We start from the raw sequence: 27,893 nt of genomic DNA on the forward strand, positions 1-27,893 counted from the left end.
ACACAGCTTGGAAACAGGCTCATCGGTCCACCGAGTGCACACCAACCATAGATCACCCGTTTACATTAGTTCTATGTGATCCCACTTTCTCATCCACTCCTTACACACACTAGGGCCAATTAACCTACAACCCCACAGGTCTTTGGGTTGTGGGGGGAAACTGGAGCACCCAGAGGAAACCTACTCCCTTCCCACACTCACCTCCCATCCCTAAGTCTGTGATCAGGGAAAATTTTTAAATGCATATCAACTGCATCGGCCGCGGGTGTTGGAGCACAGGGGCTGAGGGAGGGATGGAAGCAGAAGCAGTGGCGGGGACAGATGGGGACACTGAGCCAGGGCTGGCGAGTGTTTGCCAGGCTGGCAAGTCGCTCGCTGCAGCTCCGGGCCATGGAGCAGTGCAAGAGTCCCTGGCCGTTCGAGGCGTTGGAAGCATTGCGGCGCTGCCGTTAGAGGGAGGGGGAGAGAGAGATTGTAAGGAGATGGGGAGAGAGAGAGGGGAGAGAGGGGGGTGAGGGAGAGAGAGAGAGGGGGGGAGGGAGAGAGAGGGGGTGTGAAGTGATTGGGAGTGGGAGAGAGGTGAGGAGAGAGAGGTAGGGGAGGGAGAGAGGAGAGAAGCGAGTTAGTCGCGTGGGGAGATGGGAGCTCCTTGGTGCGCGCGTTGTGCAAGTATCTGCGGGAGCGCTCTGGCTGGGCTCGCCGGGCGTGAGAGGAGAGCCCGCCTCACGATTCCCCGCCCTCTCGAAAAAGAGATAGGAAGAGAGGGGATGGAGAGAGGGGACAGAGGGGGGAGAGAGAGGGGGATAGAGAGGCTGGTCTGCCAACTCTCACGCATTGAGCGTGAGAATCACACATTTCTGTCGTGAGAAATTCTGTGATCAATGAAAATTTCGAAACTCATATCAACTGCATGGGTGGCGGGTGTTGAAAGCAGAAGCAGTGGTCGGAAAGGTGCGGACGGGGAACCAGGGCTGGCGAGTATTTGCCAGGCTAGCGAGTCGCTCACTGCAGTTTTGACCATGGAGCAGCCTCAGTGCAAGCGTCCCGGGCCGTCGGAGCATTGGATGCGATGCGCCGCTGCCGTGAGAGTTTCTGTGCCAAATTCGCCCAGGTGACCGGCTTGATCAGGCTGCGGCTCGGTGCATCCTGGAGGACAACCAGTGGCTGCTGGAAGTAAGTGCCAAGCACTGGGTTAAAATGGTGGAAGAGGCCCAGGAGCGGTTGGAACAGCGTCTGGGCAGTGAGTTTAAAAATGGAGCGCGGGGCTTTGTTCCACAGAGGCCCAGGAGCAGTTGGTGCAGCGTCATCTGCAGAGCCAAAAGAGATGTGGGCGATATTGAACAATTTCTTTTCTTCGGTATTCACCAAGGAGAAGGATATTGAATTATGTGAGGTAATGGAAACAAGTAGGGTAGTTATGGAAACTACGAGGATCAAAGAAGAGGAAGTACTGACACTTTTGAAAAATATAAAAGTGGATAAGTTTCCAGGTCCTGACGGGATATTCCCATGGACATTGAGGGAAGTTAGTGTAGAAATAGCAGGGTCTGTGACAGAAATATTTCAAATGTCATACGAAACGGGAATGGTGCCGGAGGATTGGCGGATTGTTGTTCCATCCATCTATCTATCTATCTATCTATCTATCTATCTATCTATCTATCTATCTATCTATCTTTCTATCTTTCTATCTTTCTATCTTTCTATCAAACTCTCGCCCCATCCGTCCGACATCCGTCCGGCTGCCTGCCTGCCTTTCGATTCGTGCCCGATACTCGCAGAAGTCCAATCGGAATGGCCGATGCTCGCAGATGTCCAATCGGAATGGATCCATTTACATGTACGGCTGCCGGCTGCATTTCTTCCTTTGATTCCTTGCCACGCCGGATCCAGACGCTCAATCTCCGAGATCTTTTCCATTTCGGTAGAGATTTCGCTTTTCTTTCTAAGTATCCGCTCCTCATTATATTTCGTCGTCTTTAAGTACACGTTTTTAATCACATCCTTCTCCCCCCCCCCCCCACCCCCCAGTATTTCACAAATAAACTGGCTTCTCACACAAGCAGCCATTTCAGCTTCCAACACACTTCGAAACAAAGTTGCAAGACAGGAACACTCTGAACTTTTCACTGCTGCAGCAGGCAGGGGAGGTGCAATTGGATGAGGGAGGCAGGGGAGTGCTGGAATCTTACATTTGGGAACGGCTTCAGTTCCATTGGAGGAGACGGTTGCATGGTGGAATATTGGGTTGGGGGATCACACCATTGGGGGAGCAGACCCATCGGGTCTGCACTTGGTCTAGTTATTCTATAAAACTCTCGCCCCATCCGTCCGACATCCGTCCGGCTGCCTGCCTGCCTTTCGATTCGTTCCCGCCGTGCGATGTCACAATGCCCGATGCTCACAGACGTCCAATCGCGATGCCCGAGGCTCGCAGACGTCCAATCGGAATGGATCCATTTACATGTACGGCTTCCGGCCTGGCTTCCGGCCACATTTCTTCCATTGATTCCCTGCAACTCCGAAACTGGACGCAGAATCGCCGACATCTTTTCCATTTCGGTAGAGATTTCACTTTTCTTTCTAAGTATCCGCTCCTCATTACATTACGTCGTGTTTAAGTACACGTTTTTAATCACATCCTCCCCCCCCCCCCCCCCCCCAATATTTCAAAACTAAACTGGCTTCTCACTCATAGATTCAGCTTCAGCACCAGCCCCTGCTGAACGTTCCATCGTGTGATGTCACAATGCCCAATGCTCACAGATGTCCAATCGGAATGGATCCATTTACATATGCCTATGCAGGAGCCCCAGCCCCAGCCCCTCCCCCCCACCCCCGCAGCCTGTGTCATCACGTGTGTGGGAATAGAGAAAGAGGATTGGGGGTGAAAGGGAATGGGGAACAGATGGACAGTCCCTCCCCCCCCCCTTCCACTATCCCTCCCCACTATTTCCCCTCTCTCCCCCCCACCCCTCTCCCCCTCCCTCCACACTCTTCCCCCTCCCTCCCCTGCCCCATCTCCCTCCGCCCCCTTCCCCACACCTCTCTCCCCCTCCCCACACCTCTCTCCCCCTCCCCACACACCTCTCTCCCCCTCCCACACCTCTCTCCCCTTTCCCCACACCTCTCTCCCCCTCCCCACACCTCTCTCCCCTTCCCCACACCTCTCTCCCCCTCCCCACACCTCTCTCCCCTTCCCACACCTCTCTCCCCCTCCCCCATCCCTCTCTCCTCCCCTTCTCAATCTCCCTCTCCTCCTCCCTCTCCCACCCCCTTCCATCTCCCCACCCCCCTCCCCACACCCCCTTCCGTCCCCCACCCCCTCCCCCCCCCACTACTCCCCCTCCATCCACACTCTTCCCCCTCTACCCCCTACCCCATCTCCCTCCTCGCTTCCCTCCCCTCTCCCCCACACCTCTCTCCCCTCCCCCACCCCTCTCTCCTACCCCTCTCCATATCCCTCTCCCTTCTCACCCCACCCCCATCCCTCCCCCACCCCTAGCCTCTCTAACGCACCCCCTTCCCTCTCTCCCCCCGCCCCCTTCCCCCTATCCCTCAGTCCCTCTTCCACCACTCTCCCTACCCCTCCCTCCCCACCTCCACTTCTCTCCCCCTTACCCCACCCCTCTCCCTCTCTGTCCCTCAGCCCTCTCTCTCCCCCTCCCTCCCCTCTCCCCTCCACCCCTACCCCTCTGTCCCTCTTCCACCACCCCTCCTACACCTCTCCTCCTCCCTCCTCCCTCCCCACTCTTCCACTTCTCTCCCCCCCACTCTTTCCCCTCTCTCCCCCCGCTCTCCCCCTCCCTCCACAATCTTCTCCCTCCCTCCCCTACCCCATCTCCCTCCTCCCCTCCCTCCCCATCCCTCCCCCCATCCCCCACACCTCTCTCCCCATCCCCATCGCTCTCTCTTCCCCTCCCCCTTCCCCTCTCCTTCTTACTCTTCTCAGCCCTCTCCGTCTCCTCCCCTCCTCCTCCTACCCCCATCACTCTCTCACCCACCCCATTTCTCCCTCCCCACTCTTCCCCCTCCCTCCACACTCTTCCCACTATCTCCCCGACCCCATCTCCCTCCTCCCCTCCCTCCCCCCTCCGCCACACCTCTCTCCCCCTCCCCTCTCTCTTCCCCTCCCCCACCCCTCTCTCCTCCCCCCTCTCCATCTCCCTTGCCAAAGACATTCTTGCCATAGAGGGAGTACAGAGAAGGTTAACCAGACTGATTCCTGGGATGTCAGGACTTTCATATGAAGAAAGACTGGATAGACTCGGCTTGTACTCGCTAGAATTTAGAAGATTGAGGGGGGATCTTATAGAAACGTACAAAAATTTTAAGGGGTTGGACAGGCTAGATGCAGGAAGATTGTTCCCGATGTTGGGGAAGTCCAGAACAAGGGGTCACAGTTTAAGGATAAGGGGGAAATCTTTTAGGACCGAGATGAGAAAAACATTTTTCACACAGAGAGTGGTGAATCTCTGGAATTCACTGGCACAGAAGGTAGTTGAGGCCTGTTCATTGGCTATATTTAAGAGGGAGTTAGATGTGGCCCTTGTGGCTAAAGGGATCAGGGGGTATGGAGAGAAGGCAGGTACAAGATACCGAGTTGGATGATCAGCCATGATCATATTGAATGGTGGTGCAGGCTCGAAGGGCCGAATGGCCTACTCCTGCACGTAATTTCTATGTTTCTATGTTTCCCTCTCCTCACCTCTCTCCCTCTCCCACCCATCCCTCTCTCCCCCACACCCCTTCACTCTCTACCCCACCCCCTTCCCTCTCCCCCGCCCCCTTCCCCCTACCCCTCTGTCCCTCTTCCACCACTCCCCCTACTCCTCCCTCCCCACTCTTCCACTTCTCTCCCCCCTTCCCCCTCCACTCTTTCCCCTCTCTTCTTCCACCCCTCTCCCCCTCCCTCCCTCCTCCCCTCCCTCCCCATCCTCCCCTCCCCCACATCTCTCTCCCCATCCGCCTCTCTCACGCCCTACCCCGCTCTCCTTTCCCTCCCAAATCTGTCCTGTTTCCTCCTCCTCCTCTCCCCTCTTCTCACCCCCCTCCCCCCACCTGTGTGTTTGGGGGGTGGTTAATGTGAGTGTGATGCCGCCGCCCCCCCCCCCCCCCCACAAACGCCGTTGGGGAAACAGACCCAACGGGTCTGCACTTGGTCTAGTAATGTATATAATCGTCTGATTAGGAACAGTCAACATGGATTTGTGCCTGGATGGTCATGTTTGACTAATCTTCTTGAATTTTTTGAAGAGGTTACTAGGGAAATTGATGAGGGTAAAGTGGTGGATGTTGTCTATTTGGACTTCAGTAAGGCCTTTGATAACTTCCACATGGAAGGTTGGTTAAGAAGGTTCAATGGTTGGGTATTAATAGTGGAGTAGTAAGATAGATTCAACAGTGGCTGAATGGGAGATGCCAGAGAGTAATGGTGGATAACTGTTTGTCAGGTTGGAGGCCGGTGACTAGTGGGGTGCCTCAGGGATCTGCGTTGGGTCCACTGTTGTTTGTCATATACATCAATTATCTGGATGATGGTGTGGTAAATTGGATTAGTAAGTATGCAGATGATACCAAGATAGGTGGTGTTGTGGATAATGAATTAGATTTTCAAAATCTACAAAGAGATTTAGGCCATTTGGAAGAGTGGGCTGAAAGATGGCAGATGGAGTTTAATGCTGATAAGTGTGAGGTGCTACATCTTGGCAGGACAAATCAAAATAGGACGTACATGGTAAATGGTAGCGAATTGAGGAATGCATTTGAACAGAGGGATCTAGGAATAACTGTGCATAGTTCCCTGAAGTTGGAATCTCATGTAGATAGGGTGGTAAAGAAAGCTTTTGGTGTGCTGGCCTTTATAAATCAGAGCATTGAGTATAGAAGTTGGGATGTAATGTTAAAATTGTACAAGGCATTGGTGAGGCAAATTCTGGAAAATGGTGTACAATTCTGGTCGCCAAATTATAGGAAAGATGTCAACAAAATAGAGAGAGTACAGAGGAGATTTACTAGAATGTTGCCTGGGTTTCAGCACCTAAGTTACAGAGAAAGGTTGAACAAGATAGGTCTTTATTCTTTGGAGCACAGAAGGTTAAGGGGGGACTTGATAAAGCTCTTTAAAATTATGAGAGGGATAGACAGAGTTGACGTGGATAAGCTTTTTCCATTGAGAGTAGGGAAGATTCAAACAAGAGGACATGACTTGAGAATTAAGGGACAGAAGTTTAGGGGCAACATGAGGCGGAACTTCTTTACCCGGAGAGTGGTAGCTGTGTGGAATGAGCTTCCAGTGGACGTGGTGGAGGCAGGTTCGTTTTTATCATTTAAAAATAAATTGGATAGGTATATGGACGGGAAAGGAATGGAGGGTTATGGTCTGAGTGCAGGTAGATGGGACTAGGTGATAGTTAGTGTTCGGCACGGACTAGAAGAGCCGAGATGGCCTGTTTCCGTGCTGTAATTGTTATATGGTTATATGATAGTGGCCTTCAAATGGGGGTGGTTGGAGAAAGCATCCTGCTTACCTGATTTCCCCTTACTGTAACTGCAGGAAAAATGTTCCCGATGTTGGGGGAGTTCAGAACCAGGGGTCACTGTTTAAGTTGGGACTGAGATGAGGACAAACCATCTTAATGCAGAGAATTGTGAATCTGTGGAATTCTCTGCCACAGTGGAGGCCAATTCACTGGATGTTTTCAAGGAAGAGTTACATTTAGCTCTTGGGGCTAAGGAAATCATGGGATATGGGACAAAAACAGGAAAGAGGTACTGATTGTAGATGAACAGCCATGATTATATTGAATGATAGTGCTGCCTCGAAGGGCCGAATGGCCTATTTCTGCACCTATTTTCTATGTTTCTATGCTTGAGTATCTATATTACTAAAAGTCTGATCTTGACCTGTTTTACTGTTTCATGATTTTAGAAATAAACGCTGCCATTTACGGCTGTGATCTTTGGTCATCTTACTCAGTCCCCCTCCGCTGCGCAGGACAAGAGGATTTTTCCCATCGATGAAAAATAAAAGAGTTATTAACGTTTTAAAAATGTTGTAATTCTCTCTGCTGCCACTGCTGGTGGGAGGGGGGAGGGACTATAAAACACTGGAAGTGTTGTGCCTCAATCAGTCGCTGCAAGGGGAAGTGAGAGGGTCACGTCTCTCAGTCTGAGCTGTGAATAACACTGAACACTTCTCTACTGAACTGTGAGTGTGGTTTTACTGACCTTGAGTGCCCTTAATGTGGTTTGAAAATGAAAATGTGATTAGGTTGAAGTAAAAGCACTGCAAATGGTTGGGTGGGAGTTTGCGTTGAAGTAAAAGCACTGCAAACGGTTGGTGGAGGTTTGGGTTGAAGTAAAAGCACTGCAAATGGTTGGTGGGGGTTTGGGTTGAAGTAAAAGCACTGCAAATAGTTGGTGGTCTAAACTTGACAACTTCCAGTTTGCACTGTATATTGATTTTAAATCAACCACTTACGGCTTTTATTTTTGGCCATCTTACTCAGTCCCCCTCCGCTCATCAGGTGCTGAGGATTCTTCCCATCAATGAAAAATAAAAGTGTTATTATTGTTTAAAAAATGTTGAGAATCTCTCTCTTGTCAATTACGCCATGAAGGCCACACCTTTTCCGGTGGGAGGGGGGAAGGATTTTAAAACTCGGAAGTATGGGTGTGGCTCAGTCTCTGCATGATGGGAGAGGGAGAGGTCACGACTCTGTCTGAGCTGAGAATCAACTGAACACACTGAATGTCTGCTGAACTGTAAGTATGGTGTTTTGTGTGGTTTTATGGTGGTTTCACCCTGCTTGAAATGGTATGAAACTGCATTTGAATGTGGTGGCCTTGCATCCTGCATGAATTGGTATGAAACTGCATTTGAATGTGGTGGCCTTGCACCCTACATGAAATGGTATGAAACTGCACTTGTATTTGGTGGCCTTGCACCCTGCTTGATTTGGTATGAAACTGCACTTGAATATGGTGGCCTTGCACCCTGCTTGAAGTGGTATGAAACTGCACTTGAATTTGGTGGCCTTGCACCCTGCTAGAAGTGGTATGAAACTGCACTTGAATATGGTGGCCTTGCACCCTGCTTGAAGTGGTATGAAACTGCACTTGAATTCGGTGGCCTTGCACCCTGCTTGAAATGGCCCACAACACTCATACCAGTGCTCCAGAAAGCTCCCCCCTCCCCACTGACCACCAATATTGGAATTGGTGGAGAGGTGGAATATTGCGTTGGGGGACCAGCTCTCCCATGTGAACATGGGACCCAATGGGTCCCTCTTAGTCTAGTATGGCAATAAAACTCGACCATTTTATTTTGAAACATTCATGCATGGTAGAGGTATAATGCACTCATCGAGTGATGCAGTGTGAAAACAGGCCTTTCAGCGCAACTTATCCACACCCGCCAACATGTCGCAGCTACACTACCTGCTTTTGGTTCATATCCCTCCTAATCTGTCCTATCCATGTATCAGTCTAACTGTTTCCTAAATGTTGGGATAGTCCCTGCGTCAACTACCTCCTTTGGCAGCTTGTTCCATACACCCACCATCCTTTGTTTGTAAAACGTTACCCCTTAGAAAGTTACCTATTAAAAATACTTCAAACAAAAAACATAGAAATTAGACTTCTACAATGCACTAAAACATGATTTTAATACATAAAATGTCAACAAGTCCCTACCGTGGGAGGGGGGATACCCCCCTCCCACACCCTTCCCCCACTCTGTTGCTCCACTCCCTCGCCGGATACCCCCCAAGGCCAGTGATAAGTGATCGCTCAGCCTCCCCACTTTCAAAAACACTCCGCGGCCCCTGGTTCCGACGGAGAGCACTGCCAGATGTGAGCGGGGAACTGAGGCCAGTTGTCCGTGATGTCTGGATCCCAATGCTCAGCGCTTAATATGTTTCTGACTTGGCTAATGTTATTGATTTGAAATTAGCCTGATTTGTAATTAGTTGACAAAACTTAAATTTATTAATCCGGAATATCCAGGGGGATGGGATATGCGTAATATTAAAATGACATGCAAGGTGTCAGGCTGTCTGTCACAACATACAGCACCGATAACCCATTATTTCCTTCAGTTAAATATTGGGAAGGTAGCACTATTGTCATTTTCCACTCAACTATTATGTTTGTTTACCTCACTGACTATTTCAACCCCCCCCCCCCCCCCATTCCTATGACAGGTTGAATAGAAATGTCCCCAATCTCATTGTTTTATTACTTGAACACGTAGATGAACATCCTCAAGGAGTGTAATCAGATGGAAACTGATTCATAGAAACATAGAAAATAGATTCAGGAGGAGGCCATTTGGCCCTTCGAGCCAACACCGCCATTCATGACTGATCGTCCCCAATCAATAACCCGTGCCTGCCTTCTCCCCTTCAGATGCGATATTTAAGAGCTTGGTCAAAGAAGGAGCATATTTTAAAGGAGGAACAGAGATACTTGCAGGGGAATGTATGAGGAGATTATTATTTGTCTTTAGTTTTAGCTTGAACCAGGACTTCTGAAGATTCAAAGTTTAATATGGTATTAGTGCTGATACTGACTCCGACCAACCATGTAATGAATATCATCCATTCCAGAGGTTTTATTTTTCTGATGCAATTTAAACTTCATGGATTTCAATCACTTCAATGTAAAAGTAATTAGGAGTGGGGAGCATTGGAACATAAATTTGCGCACGGTACATATTAACTCTAATATAATGTATGCATGTTGGTAGGTGCAATGAAAACAAGGATCTTTTTATCATTGTTTTATGAATACCACAGAAAATATTATGTACTCTCATGATCACATTTAATAGAATAATATTGCTTAAATATACAGTTATTGGACTGGATTTCGGAAAAGTCCGTTGAGAGGAAGACAGCAAAATACTGAAAATATTGGGGGTGAAAATGACTTCAGGAGTGTTTGTTAGGAAAATTAAGGAAATGGTAACAGAATACTTATACAACTGAGTGAGTATAATTTTATGGATGAGAAATTGTGTTCAACCAATTGATGACTTCTTTGACAAATTAACTAGCATGTTAGATAACAAGGAAGCCAATGGATGTAGCAAATTTTGTTATAGATAATTTGGTCTGTGAAGTGCCCCATAAAAGATTGCCGCATTAGATAAGCACATGTGGACTAGAAGGTACTAGGTTACGTCCAGAGGGTCAGATATATTGTCCGTACAGAGGGGCAAGGCCAAGTGTGCATCCTGAGTCAAGGTCTGGAATAGTACTAGGTGTGCAGTCAAAGCTGGGACAATGGGAGTGTTCAGCACTGGGAACCTAAGCAGGTAAACAGCTATGATCAGGATAGAATTGGGGGTCAGGTGTAATGCTGGACTCGGGGTCAGGAATGAGAGAAGGTATGCAACTGGAGTTAGGGTCAGGAGTAGTACCAGGTGTGCAGTGAGACCCAGGTTGGTCAACATGGGCCAAGTGTTTGATTATAATCTGATTTCCATGCATGAATATACTAAGATCATTCATGTGCTGCACGTGTTGTTCAGAGTCTGGCTCTACTGTGGAATGTAATTAGGAATGTAATTTAGTTTAACCTTATTCATAGCTAATCCAATTTAAAGCATATATATTGCATTCAAGTGTAAGTTAAAAGACTCGCTACAGTATGCACCAGATTGCACAATTTCAAGCTGAAAAATGCAAAAGCTCCATACCAATGGGAGGGGGGACACCTTGGGCTTGGTTGATACGTTCCCTCGGGCTTGGTTGATATGTTCCCTCGGGCTTGGTCGATACACTCCCTCGGGCATGGTCTCTCGCAATTTCTCACTCCCAACACTCACCCAAAGTCGGCAGCCCTGCATTTTGTCAATATGTTGGGAACCTTCCATCTAAGGAGGTAAGAGCAATACATGATAACAAATGGGTAAACAATGTTCAGATATGTTTATATGTCTGAAATCATTGTCAACTTGTTTGTGGATGAAACATGCTTTGGTCCAGTTTGCAAAACTTTAGAATAGAAAGTTGTGGTGACCACCAACCCCCCCCCCCCCCCCCCCCCCTCCCCCCCCCCCCCACTGAGGGGCCACTTCTCGACTGAGAGTGAGGGGCCGTCATTCCCTGCGCCCTGATTGGCGGGCAGGCGGGCGGCAGGGTATATATAGGGGCGCCCGCACGGGGAGAGCGGGCACGAGTACGGGCACGAGTACGGGGAGAGCGGGCACGAGTACGGGAACGAACAACTGGGGCCACAGAGATTCTGCGGGGGGGGAAGCGAGCAGCAGCCGGTCGCCCCCGAGATACAGTGAGTTCCCATCCCCTCGCCTTTAATTTGTTTGGCAGATAAAGACAATTCTTGATGCTTCAGCAGGAGCTGGGAGGCGCAGGCAATCACTCACTCGCTCACCCGCCCACACACTCACCTGGCGTGTCAGCACTTGGGGCCAGGGGTTGCAGATCTAGACCAGGGTGGGAATGTCAGAAACTAGAGGGCAAAATTTAAAGGAGGTGTGCGGGGCCAGTTTGTTTACACAGAGCGGTGGGTATCTGGAACACACTGCCAGGGGTGGTGGTGGAGGCAGGTATGGTTTGACAGTGGCATTTAAGAGGCTTTTTGGTGGGCACATGGATATGGACCATATGCGGGCGTGGACATTGCGGGCCAAAGGGTCTGTTCCTGTGATGTACCGTTCTCTGCTCTCAAGGGTTGGATAACTTGGAATGGGGAGAAGTGAGGGTGAATGTGGGGAAAACAATCTCAAATAGTGGAGTACAAATACAATGGGTGGGAGATGAATATGTGGAGGAAAGGTGGGGACAGTGCTGTAGTGTCGACAAAAGTGTGAAACACATGCAGCCGGTTGGCTCACCTGAAGAAGGGTCTCGACCCGAAATGTCACCCGTTCCATCTCTCCATAGATAATGAGTTACTCCATGAGTAACTCGCCTCACTCGCTGAGTTACTCCAGCATTTTGTGTTTACCTGCAGGGAAAATCAGATTGGTACTGGACCTCAAGAGAGGGAATTTGTAGAGTGTCTCGGAGATGGGTTTTTTAAAGCAGCTTGTAGTTGAGCTTAACAGGGAAATGACAATTCTGGATTTGCTATTGTGTAATGATCTGCATTTGATTAAGGAGGTTAAGGTGAATGAACCATTCGGAGGTAGTGACTGTGATAAAATTCAACCTGCAATTTGAGAGGGAGAAGATGAAGATATGTCCACATTTCTGTTAATCAAACGTGACTACAGAGGCATGAGGGAGGACCTGGATAAAGTTGATTGGAAATGGGCCTGAGCAAGGATAATGGTGGAACAGCAATGGCAGGAATTTCTGGGAATAATTCAGAAGATGCAGGATCTTTTCATTTCAAAGAGAAAGAATGAATCTAGGTAGAGAATCAACTGTGGCTGACAAGGGAAGTCAAGGACATCATAAAACTAAAAGAGGAGGCATATAACATTGCAGAGATTAGTGGGAAGCCAGAGGATTAGGAAGCTTTAACAAGAAAAATAGAAGGTAACTGAAAAGGTAATCCGTGGAGAAAAGCTGAAATACAAAAGCTAGCCAGCCAATAATATAAGAGTTTCTTGCTCTCGGACCCCTCAGCACCAGAGACCTGGGTTCGATCCTGCCCTGTATGGGTCTGTAGGTTAATTGGCCTCGAAATTGCCCCAAATGTGCAGGGAGTGGATGTGAAAGTGGGATAACATGGATGTGTGATTGATGGTTGGCATGGACCCAGCGGGCTGAAGGGCCTGTTTCCAGGCTGTATCTCTAAGACTAAAACTAAATACTTTCCAGTTGTCTTGGGCAAGCAGTGACAAACCAGGGTGTGGTTTCAAATCAAGTTTCTCAAGTGGTGGATTACTGGTACAATGAAAATATTGTGCTGACACAGAATTGGACTGCACCCAAAAACGTATCATCCATAACTTGCATAAATTCTGCAAGACAAGAAAAAGCATTGAATAAATCAATGTGAATGAAAGGCGATTTACCTGCATTATCAACTTTCTCTCTCCACAATGTCAACTTTCTCCACAAATGCTGTCCACAGCTGCCATTCCTAGCATTTCTGTGGTTTTTAGATTAACTCATTCTTCAAGTATAATCAATTTTCCTGTCACAAGCTTAAAGTAACATCAGCAAGCTGTTTTGAAGTTAATGTTTGAAAACAATTATTTCGGCATAAGAGCAAAGACATGGCTCCTGAAATGTGGAATCTAAAATTGAAGATTATTAAAACTTCTTATAGAACAAAGTCACAAGTGGTGGAGCTCTGTAATTCTAAAAGAAAAATGTTAAGTTTGTATCCGGTGTTCCCGATGAGACCTCCTGTACATTGGTGAGATCAAACGTAATTTGGCGATCGTTTTGCCGAACATTTGCGCTCAGTCTGCCATCGCCAGCTCCGGTTGTGAACCATTTTTAATTAGGAGTTACCTGTCGGGTGCCTATAAAATCTTTCCTGTCGCACCTCAAACGTATGTCCTCTGGTTCTTGATTCCCCTACCCTGGGTAAAAGACAGTGTGCATTCACCCTGCCTATTCTTGTGAACCTGTACACCTGAGAAGATCACCCCACAGCCTCCTGGGCTAGCGAATGGTGGGTGCCTGGAACGTGCTGCCAGGGGTGGTGGTGGAGGTAGATATGATAGTGGTGTTTAAGAGGCTTTTAGATAGACATGGATATGCAGAGAATGGAGGGATATGGATTACATGCAGGTAGTGATTAGTTTAATTGACATCCTGTTTGGCACGGATATTGTGGGTCGAATGGCCTGTTCCTGTGCTGTATTGTTCCACATTCTAAAATTGTGTTGATTGTAAAATGTCTAATGAATAACCTGATGCTCTGAAATCACCACATACCAGCTAGATCTTTTTAACAACTGCCTCTTTGCCTCTGCTACTCGATTACATTCCATGCCGACCATCAATCACCCTCGCACTCGTTCTGTTAACCCACATTCACATCCTCCACACTAGGGGCAAATTAAACTACAAACACGCATGTTTTTGGAATGTGGGAGGAAAACGGAGCACCCGGAGGGGACCCACACGGTCACAGGGAGAATATGCAAACCACACAGACAGCAACTGCAGTTGGGATTGAACACTACCTGCTGCACCACTGCTGCTGAAAGTCTGTGACACTTTTCCTAATTAGATCGCAAGTCGTTCTGTAGTCTGAAACTTTTTTTGTTTGTATTTTTCCAGTTTAAGTCTGATGTTGGAAAGCAACTTCAGAGAACATTTGATGTATATGTGGTCGTATTGTACAGAACGCAAGTTGTAGCTGGTACCAACTACTATTTTAAAGTAAGTTTGCTATTGAATGTTTATGTTATCTATGAGTATTATGTTTAGAGGCCTGTTAGACTGATGCAGGTAAGAATATCATTGTTCCATTGTCAGTACATACGACAATTAAACACTTCTGACTAGTTTATACATGCACTTTAGGCTATCAGCAATTCATTTAAAAATGTATATTCTTGAGCTTGTGCATAATAACTTTTAACATCATACAGCTCAAGAACAGGCCAGTGTTTCTGCCAAACATGACATTGATAGTGGCAAACATGACAGAGTGCTGGAGTAACTCAACAGTTCAGGCAGCATCTCTGGAGAACACGGATAGGTGATGTATCAGGTCAGGACCCTTTTCAACTTCTGAGAAAGGGCCCTGACGTGAAATGTCACCCATGCATTTTCTTCAGAGATGCTGCCTGTCCTGCTGAGTTACTCCAACACTTTGTCTATCTTTGGTATAAATCAGCATCTACAGTCCTTTGTTGTACTAATTATAACCTTGGTAGCGTTTAATTATCTCGTGTGCATCTATTTCTATGTTTGAAGAGTAATTCTTATCGTGCACTCCTGTAGTTATTTGTTCAAAGGTACTTCCCCCTCCCCCCCCCCCCCCCCTCTCCCCACCTAAATTCTAAAGTTTAGGTGGGGGGGGGGGGGGGGGGGGTTGGGGTGGGGGATGTGATGCTCGCACTGGTACAGAGAGAGGTCATTTGGGCTACGCACTGTACCATTCAATAAGATCATGCATGATCTTCCACCCTGTTAACGTTGTCCTGCTGCCAACTCCATTTACTAGAATGCTACAGCTTTTGGTTTGCTAAAACTCTGCCTCCACAGCCCTTCCAGAGAAAACAGTTCCCAACGTTAGCCGGTGAGTGAAAGTCTAGATAGTGGATGTTGAAGATCTTTCCACTCATGGGAGAGTTTAGGACCAGAGGGCACAGCTTCAGAGTGAAAAGGATATATCCTTAGAATGGAGATAAGGAGGAATTTCTTTAGCCAGAGGGTGGTGAATCTGTTGAATTCATTGCCACAGCTGGAGGTGGAAGTCATTGGATATCTTTAAAGCAGAGACTAATAGGTGCTTGATTGGTAAGGGTGTCAAAGGTTACGGGTAGAATGCAGGAGAATGGTGTTGCGGGGGAAAAATAGCTCCGCCATGATCGAATGATGGAACAGACTCCACAGGCCAAATGGCCTCATTCTGCTCCTATCTTATGATCTAAAAATCTAATTTCAATTCAGATTGCCTACCCCTTATTTTGAGTGAGCCTTTTGTCCAGATGCCGTCTTCAAGAAAACATATTTCCACTTTAACATTAAATACTGGAGTAACTCGGCAGGACAGGCAGCATCTCTGGGGAGAAGGAATGGGTGACGTTTCGGGGCGAGACCCTTCTTCAGACTAAACTTGAAGGGTCTTGACCCGAAATGTCAACCATTCCTTCTCTCTGCAGGTACTCCAGATTTTGTCTAACTTTGATTATAAACCAGCATCTGCAGTTCCCTCCTACACATCTTTCCTCTTCATCCTAATAAAATTGGTCCATTAAAAAGTCAGAGTGGACAGCTATCTGCAGAGCCAAAAAAGATGGGGGAGATATTGAACAATTTCTTTTCGTCGGTATTCACCAAGGAGAAGGATATTAAATTATGTGAAGTAAGGGAAACAAATAGTGTAGCTATGGAAACTGAGGATCAAAGAAGAGGAAGTACTGACACTTTTGAAAAATATAAAAGTGGATAAGTCTCCAGGTCCTGACAGGATATTCCCTAGGACATTGAGGGAAGTTAGTGTAGAAATAGCAGGGGCTATGACAGAAATATTTTAAATGTCATTAGAAACGGGAATGGTGCTGGAGGATTGGCGTACTGCGCATGTTGTTCCATTGTTTAAAAAGGGTTCTAAGAGTAAACCTAGCAATTATAGACCTGTTAGTTTGATGTCAGTGGTGGGCAAATTAATGGAAAGGATACTTAGAGATAATATATATAAGCATTTGGATAAACAGGGTCTGATTAGGAACAGTCAACATGGATTTGTGCCTGGAAGGTCATGTTTGACTAATCTTCTTGAATTTTTTAAAGAGGTTACTCGGGAAATTGATGTGGGTAAAGCGGTGGATGTTGTCTATATGGACATAAAGTAAGGCCTTTCACAAGGTTCAACATGGAAGGTTGGTTAAGGTTAAATTTTTCGGTATTAATAGTGAAGTAGCAAGATGGATTCAACAGTGGCTGAATGGGAGATATCAGAGAGTAATGGTGGATAACTGTTTGCCAGGTTGGAGGCCGGTGACTAGTGGGGTGCCTCAGGGATCTGTGTTGAGCCCACTGTTGTTTGTCATATACATCAATGATCTGGATGATGGTGCGTTAAATTGGATTAGTAAGTATGTAGATGATACTAAGACGGGTGGTGTTTTGGATAATGAAGTAGATTTTCAAAGTCTACAGAGAGATTTAGGCCATTTGGAAGAATGGGCTGAAAGATGGTAGATGGAATTTAATGCTGATATGTGTGAGGTGTTACATCTTGGCAGGACAAATAAAAATAGGACATACATGGTAAATGGTAGCGAATTGAGGAATGCAGTTGAACAGAGGGATCTAGCAAAAACTGTGCATAGTTCCCTGAAAGTGGAATCTCATGTAGATAGGGTGGTAAACCTATCAGCCATGATCATATTGAATGGCGGTGCAGGCTCGAAAGGACTACTCCTGCACCTATTTTCTATGTTTCTATGTAAAGACAGCTTTTGGTGTGCTGGCCTTTATAAATCAGCGCATTGAGTATAGAAGTTGGGATGTAATGTTAATATTCTACAAGGCATTGGTGAGGCCAATTCTGGAATATGGTGTACAATTCTGGTCGCCAAATTATAGGAAAGATGTCGACAAAATAGAGAGAGTACAGAGGCAATTTACTAGAATGGTGCCTGGGTTTCAGCACCTAAGTTACAGAGAAAGGTTGAACAAGATAGGTCTTTATTCTTTGGAGCACAGAAGGTTAAGGGGGGACTTGATAGAGGTCTTTAAAATTATGAGAGGGACAAACAGAGTTGACATGGATAAGCTCCTTCCATCAAGAGTAGGAAAAATTCAAACAAGATGACGAGAATAAAGGGACAAAAGTTTAGGGGTAACATGAGGGAGAACTTCTTTACTCAGAGAGTGGTAGCTGTGTGGAATGAGCTTCCAGTGGACATGGTGAAGGCAGGTTCACTTTTATCATTTAAAAATAAATTTGATAGGTATATGGACGGGAAAGGAATGGAGGGTTATGGTCTGAGTGCAGGTAGATGGGACTAGGTGAGAGTAAGTGTTCAGCACGGACTAGAAGGCCGAGATGGCCTGTTTCCGTGCTGTAATTGTTATATGGTTATATCCTTGTTCAGACGTTCAAAATAATTTAGTGCTAAATGAGATTGCTTCTTATTGGTTCACTGATCTGTAAGGAGAGACCTGGCCTAGACAATATCATAGTCACGCAGCTGGTAGAGTTGCTGCCTCACAGTGATAGAGGCCAGGGTTCGATGCTGACCTCTGGTCCTGTCTATGTGTGGAGTTTATAGGTTCTCACTGTGATAGCATGGGTTTCCTCCGTGATTGCTGCAGTTTCCTCCCACATCCCAAAGACGTGCAGGTTTGTAGGTTAATTTACCTCTGGAATCTGCCGCTGGTGTGCAGGGAGTGGATGAGAAAGTGAGATGACATAGAACTGGTGTGAACGGGTGATTGATGGTCAGTGTACCAACCTTGCTGTGTCTTCCAGTCTTGTATATTTCCAGCCTAAACTTTTATATAATGTGGATGATATTCTTGGCTGGAACAATAACTTTGTTTTGTCTTTTAGATCAGCTGTGGCAAAGATGAATACCTCCATGTAACAGTGTATGAAATGCTTCCTTATGAAGGAAGTATCAGATCTGTGACCTCGGCCACAGTTGGCCATTCGCTTGACGACGCATTCTGAACAGTGACCTTGCTTTCACTGAGCTGGCTTCTGCACAACACACCTTGTCTTAAATCTTAACTTCACCTAGAGTGTGTTTCCTGTTCTATTGCATAATCAATTTCTATGTCTATGAATTGTAGAGGCCATAAATATGTTTGTTAAACCTAAATGAACGGATAGGGGAGAATGTATGGAGTTAAAAAAAAAAAAAACCCACATGTGCCCCCTGGACTGAACAGAAGAGATCTTGTAATCAAAGAATCATGTGAAGATATTTCTCTCAACCTTATGGCGATGCAGTTGATGCTTAATAAAGGGATGGGTGTGATTCTGAAACTGAATTGTTGAGATGACATGTGCTTTCAGTGTTGTACTCAGCATTTTTAAGAGGAAGTTTTAATCAATATAAAAAGTAATGGAGTAACTCAGTGGGTCAGGCAGCATCACTGGGCAACGTTTCAGGTCAGGACCCTTCAATCTGAAGTAGGGTCCCAAACCAAAACATCAGCCATCCATGTTCTCCAGAGGTGCTGCCTGACACACTGAATTACTCCAGCACTTTGTCTTTTTTTGCAAACCAGCATTTAAAAGTCTTTGTCTACATCTTAATAAAAAGCTTTTTGATTTAATGAAGTTTGGTTGGTCTTCCATCTTTTTATATATATTAAATAAAACATTAGACACAGCACTGTTCTGTGGATGTCTTTTAATGAGGGTCAGGTCCATCTTGTGGGGAGTACAGTTTGCATTGTATCTACACTTGCACAAACTTAAAAGCACCAAATGATTAGAACAAAATATGGCAAACGTTCCAGACAAAATGTTGTTCCACGGTGGTTTGAGAACAGAATCTCCAGTGTGTACATCGCAAAATATCAACTTTTTCAATACATGAACAAAACATTTGAGATTGTAAAGCTGTCTCGTTTTCAAGTTTAATAAAGCGAATGGAATTCTTGACAACTGGGTTACAGTCAAATCTATTTACAGATGAACACTGAGATACAGGCAGTATCAATAATTTTTTTGGTGTACACCTTTACCTTGCGTATAACACAATCTGCAGGGCAGTATCTATTAGAAGGAGCTTCTGGATACATGTGTGCAGCATAATAAAATGCAAAGAAATACTTTACCCCCACCCCCAGGTTTCCCTATAGTGGAGAAAAGTGACCGTCACAAGCACACAAAACATTTAAGCAGATCATAATGATGGACATAAGGTAGAAGCCAGGAATAGCAAAGGCCACATAAATACTTTAACATTTGGGGATTGCTGAACATGCTGACGATGCTTTGGTGGGAAAACCCTGAAATCTTGTCAATATTCAATCACATTTCCCTGTCATTAAGTTTGTGAGAGAGCTAAATGATAGGAATGTCATAGAACGACTCTCTCCACCCTCTTGCATAGGAAAGTCGAGTACCATCGAAGATTGCATTTCTTTAAAAAAATTACACCAAAATTGAAACTTTCATTCAGAATGTCTCAGACGAAAACCGCAAGACTAGCCTGGGCAAAGGTTTCTAATTTAACAAAATTTATAGTTAAAATGTATTTACAATTGTTACCAAAATGCCAAAGGCAGAGATGATCTATGAAAGTCTAATGTTTGATATGAGTTTACAGAAATGTTACAAATTGCATGATACAAAATATTCATCATGATTTATTTCAGTAGCTTACCCAACTGAATTATGCCAGGGTTGTGTGGGAGATGAAGGAATAGTTCACAATACAATTAACTGTTCCTACAGGAAATTATATTATTCATCAGACTCTTTATTTTTAAAAACTGCTATCAACTATTTTGTATGAAATTGATTGTTTTCACTCACAAATTAAAGCTCAGATTAAATTAAATTAAATTAAATTTCTTTATTTATATAGCACATTTTTAGTCAACTTGCATTGACCCCAAAGTGCTTCACATAATTACATCCACACACACAGGCAAAGGTGGGTGAAGTGTCTTGCCCAAGGACACACACAGGCAAAGGTGGGTGAAGTGTCTTGCCCAAGGACACAACGACAGTATGCACTCCAAGCGGGATTCGAACCAGCTACCTTCCGCTTGCCAGCCGAACACTTAGCCCATTGTGCCATCTGTCGTCCCTAGGATTAGACAATTTATAAGATGAAAAACACCAGTAGAGCCACAGTCTAGGAACAATCAAGGAAATGTGATTTAAAAAACAGCTTTCCTTAGCAATAACAGTATTGTTCCATTATGTGACTATTAACATGTAAAGATGTACAGGTTTAATTGGCTTCTGTCAATTGTCTCTTGTGTGCAGGATAGTGTTAGTGTACAGGGATTAATGGTCGGCACGGCCTCGATGGGCTGAAGAGTCCCGCTGACTCTTGAAAGTAAAGTCTAATTCAGTTTGAATAAATTGGGAGCAATTATTGAAAGTCCATGCTGGCCATCGATCATCCGCTCCCGCTAGTTCTTCTCATGGAGTCATACAGCATAGAAACAGGCACTTCGACCCACCTTGCCCATGCTGACCAACATGCCCCATCCAACCTAGTCCATTTACCCACATTTGGCCCATATCCCTCTAAACCTTTCCTATCCATGTACCTGTCCAAATGTTTTTTTAAATGCTGTTATAGTACCTGCTTCAATGTTTTATGTGAAAAAGCTTAAATTTTGTTACTTTTATGATATTTAAATCTTATTGCTGTTATAAATCCTTCAATATATTATAATACTAGGATTTTCCAGAATTCAGTCTGCACTTGTGGGCAGGTGTTGGTGCAGCGGTAGAGTTGCTGCCTTACAACGCCAGAGACCCAGACTCGATCCTGACTTCGGGTGCTGTCTGTATGGAGTTTGTACATTCTCCCCATGAGCTGCATGGGTTTTCTCCAGTTTCCCTCCACAATCCAGAGGTGTGCAGGTTTCTAGGCTTATTGGCTTGGGTTAAAATTATAAATTGTCCCAAGTGCATATAGTATAGCACTAGTGTTTGTGGATCATTGGTCGGTGTGGACTCGGCAGGCCAAAGGGCCTGTATCTGCGCTGTATCTTTAAACTAAACTAATCTATTGAGTGAAAAGCGATATCATGCAGTTTGAAAGAATTCTAATTTTGCCCTTGGTACACAAATGTCAAATGGAACCCAGCAGGTCAGGCAGCATCTATGGAGGGAATGGACAGGTGACGTTTCAGGCTGGGACACCTCTTCAGGCTGAGTCCATTCCTTCTATCGATGCTGCCTGATCCACTGAGTTCATCCAGTGCTTTTTTTTTGCTCAAGATTGCACTGTCTGCAGTTTCTTGAGTCACTTTGATAATTTGCCAACATTCCTATGAGATTGCGTGTACAACCCATATAACCATATAACCATATAACAATTACAGCACGGAAACAGGACATCTCTGCCCTCCAAGTCTGTGCCGAACAATTATTTTCTCCTAGTCCCATCTGCCTGCACTCAGACCATAACCCTCCATTCCCTTCTCATCCATATACCTATCCAATTTATTTTAAATGATAACATCGAACCTGCCTCCACCACTTCCACTGGAAGCTCATTCCACACAGCTACCACTCTCTGAGTAAAGAAGTTCCCCCTCATGTTACCCCTAAACTTCTGTCCCCTAATTCTGAAGTCATGTCCTCATGTTTGAATCTTCCCTACTCTCAATGGGAAAAGCTTGTCCACGTCAACTCTGTCTATCCCTCTCATCATTTTAAAGACCTCTATCAAGTCCCCCCTTAACATTCTGTGCTCCAGAGAATAAAGACCTAACTTATTCAACCTCTCTCTGTAACTTAGTTGCTGAAACCCAGGCAACATTCTAGTAAATCTCCTCTGTACTCTCTCTATTTTGTTGACATCCTTCCTATAATTGGGCAACCAAAATTGTACACCATACTCCAGAATTGGTCTCACCAATGCCTTGTACAATTTTAACATTACATCCCAACCCAGATGCAGTGTGCTTACGAAGCTTAGCAGAAACTTAGCAAACCAATCTCCCAGCAAAATGAAGACCTCAGTTTCTACCCTAAGAAAAAAAACAATTGAAGAAAAGTTAACTAAACACTTTGTGGAATTCGTGAGCATTCGTTAAAATTAAGTTTTCAACTTTGTAGATCAACACCGTGGCTAAGCTGATGGACGTGCTGCCTCATCGTGCCAAGAGTTCATCCCTCACCACTTGTGCTGTCTGTGGAGAACCTAGAACAGCACAGGGACAGGCCCTTCGGCCCACAATGTCCCTGCTGAACATGATCTATATCCCTCAATTCCCTGCATATCCATGTTCCATCTAAAAGCCTCTTTAACAGCTTTTTCACATCTGCCTCCACCATCACCCCTGGCAGTGTATTCCACGCACCCACCATCCTTTGTGTAAAATATATTCCCCTCTCACTTTGCACATCACCTTTAAACTTTGCCCCTCTCACCTTCAAGCACTGCCCTCTAGTCTTTGACATTTCGACCCTGAGAAATGGGTTCTGACTGTCTACCATATCTATGCCTCTCATCTATATTACTAAAAGTCTGATCTTGACCGCTTTTGGCTCGCTGTGGCGTGATTTCCGAGAAAATGCCGCCACCTACTGCCATCAATTTTGGCCACCTCCAACATCCGGGACCTGAGGATTTTTCCCATCGATGAAAAATCAGAGAGATATTAATGTTTTTTTTTTTTATTGCCATTCTCTCTGCCGCCCCTGCTGGTGGGAGGGGGAAGGGACTATAAAACCCGGAAGTGGTGTGCCTCACTCAGTCTCTGCAGATGGAGGAACCAAGAGGGTCGCGTCTCACTGAGCTCTGAATAACACTGAACACATGTCTACTCAACTGTGAGTGCCCTTAATGTGGTTTCAAAATGAAAATATGGTTGGTTTGAAGTAAAAATGCACTGCTAATGAAGTAAAAATGCACTGCAAATGAAGTAAAAATGCACTGCTAATGAAGTAAAAATTCACTGCGAATGAAGTAAAAATGCACTGCAAATGAAGTAAAAATGCACTGCTAATGAAGTAAAAATGCACTGTTTTTTAAAATATTTTTAATAGAAGCAAACATATCATAAAGTACAGTTACATATTATAGTAAAAAAACTTTTCATATACATCAATCATACAATATTAAAATTTTTAATTGTTGATTAATTCGGCTTCTAGTGTTTTTTTTATACATAGATGGAGAGAGAAAGAGAGAAAAAATAATTACAAATATCAAAAAAGAGAAAAGGTGGAATTAATTATAGGTTTTTTTGTGCAGTTTTGTAGGAGCAAATATAATCGGACCAATTTCAAAAGGTAAACAGTCTTTCTTTTCCATCCTTAACCAATCTGGTTGTTGATCCATTTCTTCCAGCCAGAAATTCATGTTTTTTATATGGACTGGCCAGAAATAAAACAAGAAATTTGGCAAGGCCAAACCTCCATTTATCTTTGATTTACATAAATGTTTTTTACTTATTCTATGATTCTTATAATCCCAAATAAAGCTTGTAACAGTGGAATCGACTTTTTGGAAAAAAAATTGGGGGATATATATCGGGATTAATTGAAATAGGTACAGTAGTCGCAGGGAAGAAGATCATTTTTATAGCATTAATTCTACCAAGCATTGAAATGGGAAGTGTTTTCCAGTACTGAATATTCTTGTGTAGTTTATTCAGTAAGGGTGGAAAATTTAGTTTAAACTAGACTAAGTGGGACCCATTGGGTCCCAGCATCACACGGGAGGGCTGGTCACCAACGCAATATTCCATTTCCCCACCAATTCCAATACTGCTTACCAGTGGGTGGGGGCTGTCTGTTGCGCTACTATATGTGTTGCGGGCCGAAGGTACTGGTTTCCAGAGGGCTAGTATAGACATTGTGGGCCATATGGATGCTTGGGCAGGCATCCAACTGTTGCAACGATTTTAAAAGCCAAGACGAGGCAAACAATTGGGCTGCAGACACCCGACAACCAAAATTCATTTTGTGAACGCAAACTTTTAAAAAAGGGCTGCAGCCACTTTAGAGCCACATCGAGGGGACTCACCGAGGAGTAGACGTGCGTTCATATAACCATATAACCATATAACCATATAACAATTACAGCACGGAAACAGGCCATCTCGACCCTTCTAGTCCGTGCCGAACACGTATTCTCCCCTAGTCCCATATACCTGCGCTCAGACCATAACCCTCCATTCCTTTCCCGTCCATATAACTATCCAATTTATTTTTAAATGATAAAAACGAACCTGCCTCCACCACCTTCCCTGGAAGCTCATTCCACACAGCTACCACTCTCTGAGTAAAGAAGTTCCCCCTCATGTTACCCCTAAACTTCTGTCCCTTAATTCTCAAGTCATGTCCCCTTGTTTGAATCTTCCCTACTCTCAGTAGGAAAAGCTTATCCACGTCAACTCTGTCTATCCCTCTCATCATTTTAAAGACCTCTATCAAGTCCCCCCTTAACCTTCTGCGCTCCAAAGAATAAAGCCCTAACCTGTTCAACCTTTCTCTGTAACTTAGTTGCTGAAACCCAGGCAACATTCTAGTAAATCTCCTCTGTACTCTCTCTATTTTGTTGACATCCTTCCTATAATTAGGCGACCAAAATTGTACCCCATACTCCAGAATTGGCCTCACCAATGTCTTGTACAATTTTAACATTACATCCCAACTTCTATACTCAATGCTCTGATTTATAAAGGCCAGCACACCAAAAGCTTTCTTTACCACCCTATCTACATGAGATTCCACTTTTAGGGAACTGTGCACAGTTATTCCCAGATCCCTCTGTTCACCTGCATTCTTCAATTCCCTACCATTTACCATGTACGTTCAGTGTTATTCGCAGCTCAGTCTCTGCCAGACCCTCTCGCTTCCTGGGTCTGGCAGAGACTGAGTGAGGCACGACACTTCCTGGTTTTATAGTCCCTCCCCCTGCCTCCAGTGGGGGCAGCAGAGAGAATGGGGAATTTTGTAAAAACATTAATATCTCTCTCACTTTTCATCGACGGAAAAAATGGTGACGTTCTCTCGGAAATCGCAGCACAGTCAGCCAAAAGCGGTCAAGATCAGAGATTTAGTAATATAGATAAAGAGGTATATGTCTTAGTTACGTAGATTCCTAAATATTTAAGTTTATCTTTAACTATTTTAAAGGGGAATTGTTATAATGTATGTAAATTGAGTTTTGTTATTGACATGATTTCGCTTTTATTCCAATTAATTCTATATCCTGAAAACTGACCAAATTGAGTTATTAGATTTAATAGATTTGGAAGACTAGTTTCTAACTTTGTAATATATATCAGTACATCATCTGCATATAAAGACATTTTATTCCTTGTGTCTCTAGTATTGTACCCGTGTATTCCTGGATGGGTTCTAACGTTTTCTGCTAGTGGTTCAATTGCAAGAGCAAATAATAGTGGGGATAGTGAACATCCTTGTCTGCAGCCTCTAGAAAGATTAAATTTAGTTGATAACATTTGGTTTGTTAATATTCCAGCTGTTGGATTAGAGTATAACAACTTAACCCATGTACAATACTTCTCTCCCAGTTGAAAATTTTCCATCACCGAAAATAAATATGACCATTCTACCTGGTCAAATGTTTTTTCAGCATCTAACGAAATAATTGCTAGATCTGCATTAGGAATTCTATTTGAGTATATAATCTATCTATCTATATTTAAAACTGTGTGGCTGCCGTCCGCCGTCCGTCCGGCTGCCTTTCTGCCTTTCGATTCGTTCCATCATGTGATGTCACAGTGCCCAATGCTCACATATATCCAATCTAGTAATGGATCCATTTACATATGCCTTTGCACCAGCCCCTGGTGAACGTTCCATCGTGTGATGTCACAATGCCCAATGCCCAAAGACATTCTTGCCATAGAGGGAGTACAGAGAAGGTTCACAAGACTGATTCCTGGGATGTCAGGACTTTCATATGAAGAAAGACTGGATAGACTCGGTTTGTACTCGCTAGAATTTAGAAGATTGAGGGGGGATCTTATAGAATCTTATGTTTCTATGTTTCCCTCTCCTCACTCCTCTCCCTCTCCCACCCATCCCTCTCCCCCCCCCCCCTTCACTCTCTACCCCACCCCCTTCCCTCTCCCCCCGCCCCCTACCCCTCTGTCCCTCTTCCACCACTCCCCCTACCCCTCCCTCCCCACTCTTCCACATCTCTCCCCCCTTCCCCCTCCACTCTCCCTCCCCACTCTTTCCCCTCTCTCCCCCCACCCCTCTCCCCCTCCTTCCCTCCCTCCCCATCCCCCCTCCCCCATATCTTTCTCCCCATCCCCCTCTCTCCCCCCAAATCTGTCCCGTTTTCTCCTCCTCCTCTCCCCTCCCTCCCCTCTTCTCACCCCTCCTCCCCCCACCTGTGTGTTTGGGGGGGGGTTAATGTGAGTGTGATGCCGCAGCCCCCCCCCCCCCGCCCCCCCCCCCGCAAACGCCATTGGGGAAACAGACCCAACGGGTCTGCACTTGGTCTAGTATTATATAAAAGTCTGTGGCTGCCGGCGTCCATTCGACGTCCGTCGTCTGTCCGGCTGCCTATCTGCCTTTTGATTCATTTCCATCGTGTGATGTCACAATGCCCAATGCTCACGTATGTCCAATCGGGATGGATCCATTTACATATGCCTTTGCACCAGCCCCAGCCCCAGCCCCAGCCAGATTCCCACCCCGCAACCGTGCTTTGGAGGAACAGACTGAATAGACCCAGGTGGTAAGTGTGAAGCCTCACCCCCCACCCCCCAAACGTGCGTTGGGGAAACAGACCCAACGGGTCTGCACTTGGTCTAGTATATTACTAAAAGTCTGATCTTGACTGCTTTTGACTCACTGTGCTGCGATTTCCGAGAGAAAGCCGCCACCTACGGCCGTCATTTTTGGCCATCTCGCTCAGAGCCCCCTTCCGCCTTCCGGGACCAGAGGATTTTTCCCATCGATGAAAATTCAGAGAGATTTTTTATGGTTTTTTTTTAAATAGCCATTCTCTCTGCTGCCCCTGCTGGAGGGAGGGGGAGGGACTATAAAACCAGGAAGTGGTGTGCCTCACTCAGTCTCTGCAAGATGGAGGAAGCCAGAGGGTCACGTCTCTCTGAGCTCTGAATAACACTGAACACATGTCTACTCAACTGTGAGTGTCCTAAATGTGGTTTGAACATGAAAATATGGTTGTTTTGAAGTAAAAATGCACTGCAAATGGTTGTTTGGGTTGAAGTAATTGGTGGAGAGGTGGAATTGGTGGAATTGGTGGAGAGGTGGAATATTGTGTGGGGGGTCCAGCCCTCCCGTGTGAACATGGGACACAACGGGTCCCACTTAGTCTAGTATTGAATAGTCTTCTCAGATTATAAAATGAGTAACGTTTTGGAATAAAGCCTGTTTGGTCGGGGTGTATTAATTTGTTAATCACTAAGCTCAATCTATGAGATAGGATTTTGGTTAATATTTTCTGATCAGTATTTAGGAGAGCTATTGCTCTCTATGAAACTGGGTCTTCAAGATCCTTGTCTGTTTTTGGTATAAGTATGATTGTAGATTCATTTAGAGTTTCTGGGAGTTTCTGTTGAGTGTAAGCATATTTGTAGTGTCTGTAGACGTGGAGAAATCAGATCATAAATGTT

The 27,893-nt window shown here is 45.2% G+C and overlaps 1 long non-coding RNA gene across 1 annotated transcript; it reads left to right on the top strand.

Moving 5' to 3' along the window:
• Positions 1–286: 286 nt before the first annotated feature.
• On the top strand, positions 287–27,893 carry LOC116980830. Its single transcript, XR_004414072.1, has 3 exons — positions 287–448; positions 17,625–17,634; positions 27,882–27,893. It is a non-coding gene; the product is annotated as an uncharacterized LOC116980830 (long non-coding RNA).

This window comes from Amblyraja radiata, chromosome 14 (assembly GCF_010909765.2).
Source record: "Amblyraja radiata isolate CabotCenter1 chromosome 14, sAmbRad1.1.pri, whole genome shotgun sequence".
In the NCBI taxonomy this organism is placed as follows: Eukaryota; Metazoa; Chordata; class Chondrichthyes; order Rajiformes; family Rajidae; genus Amblyraja; species Amblyraja radiata.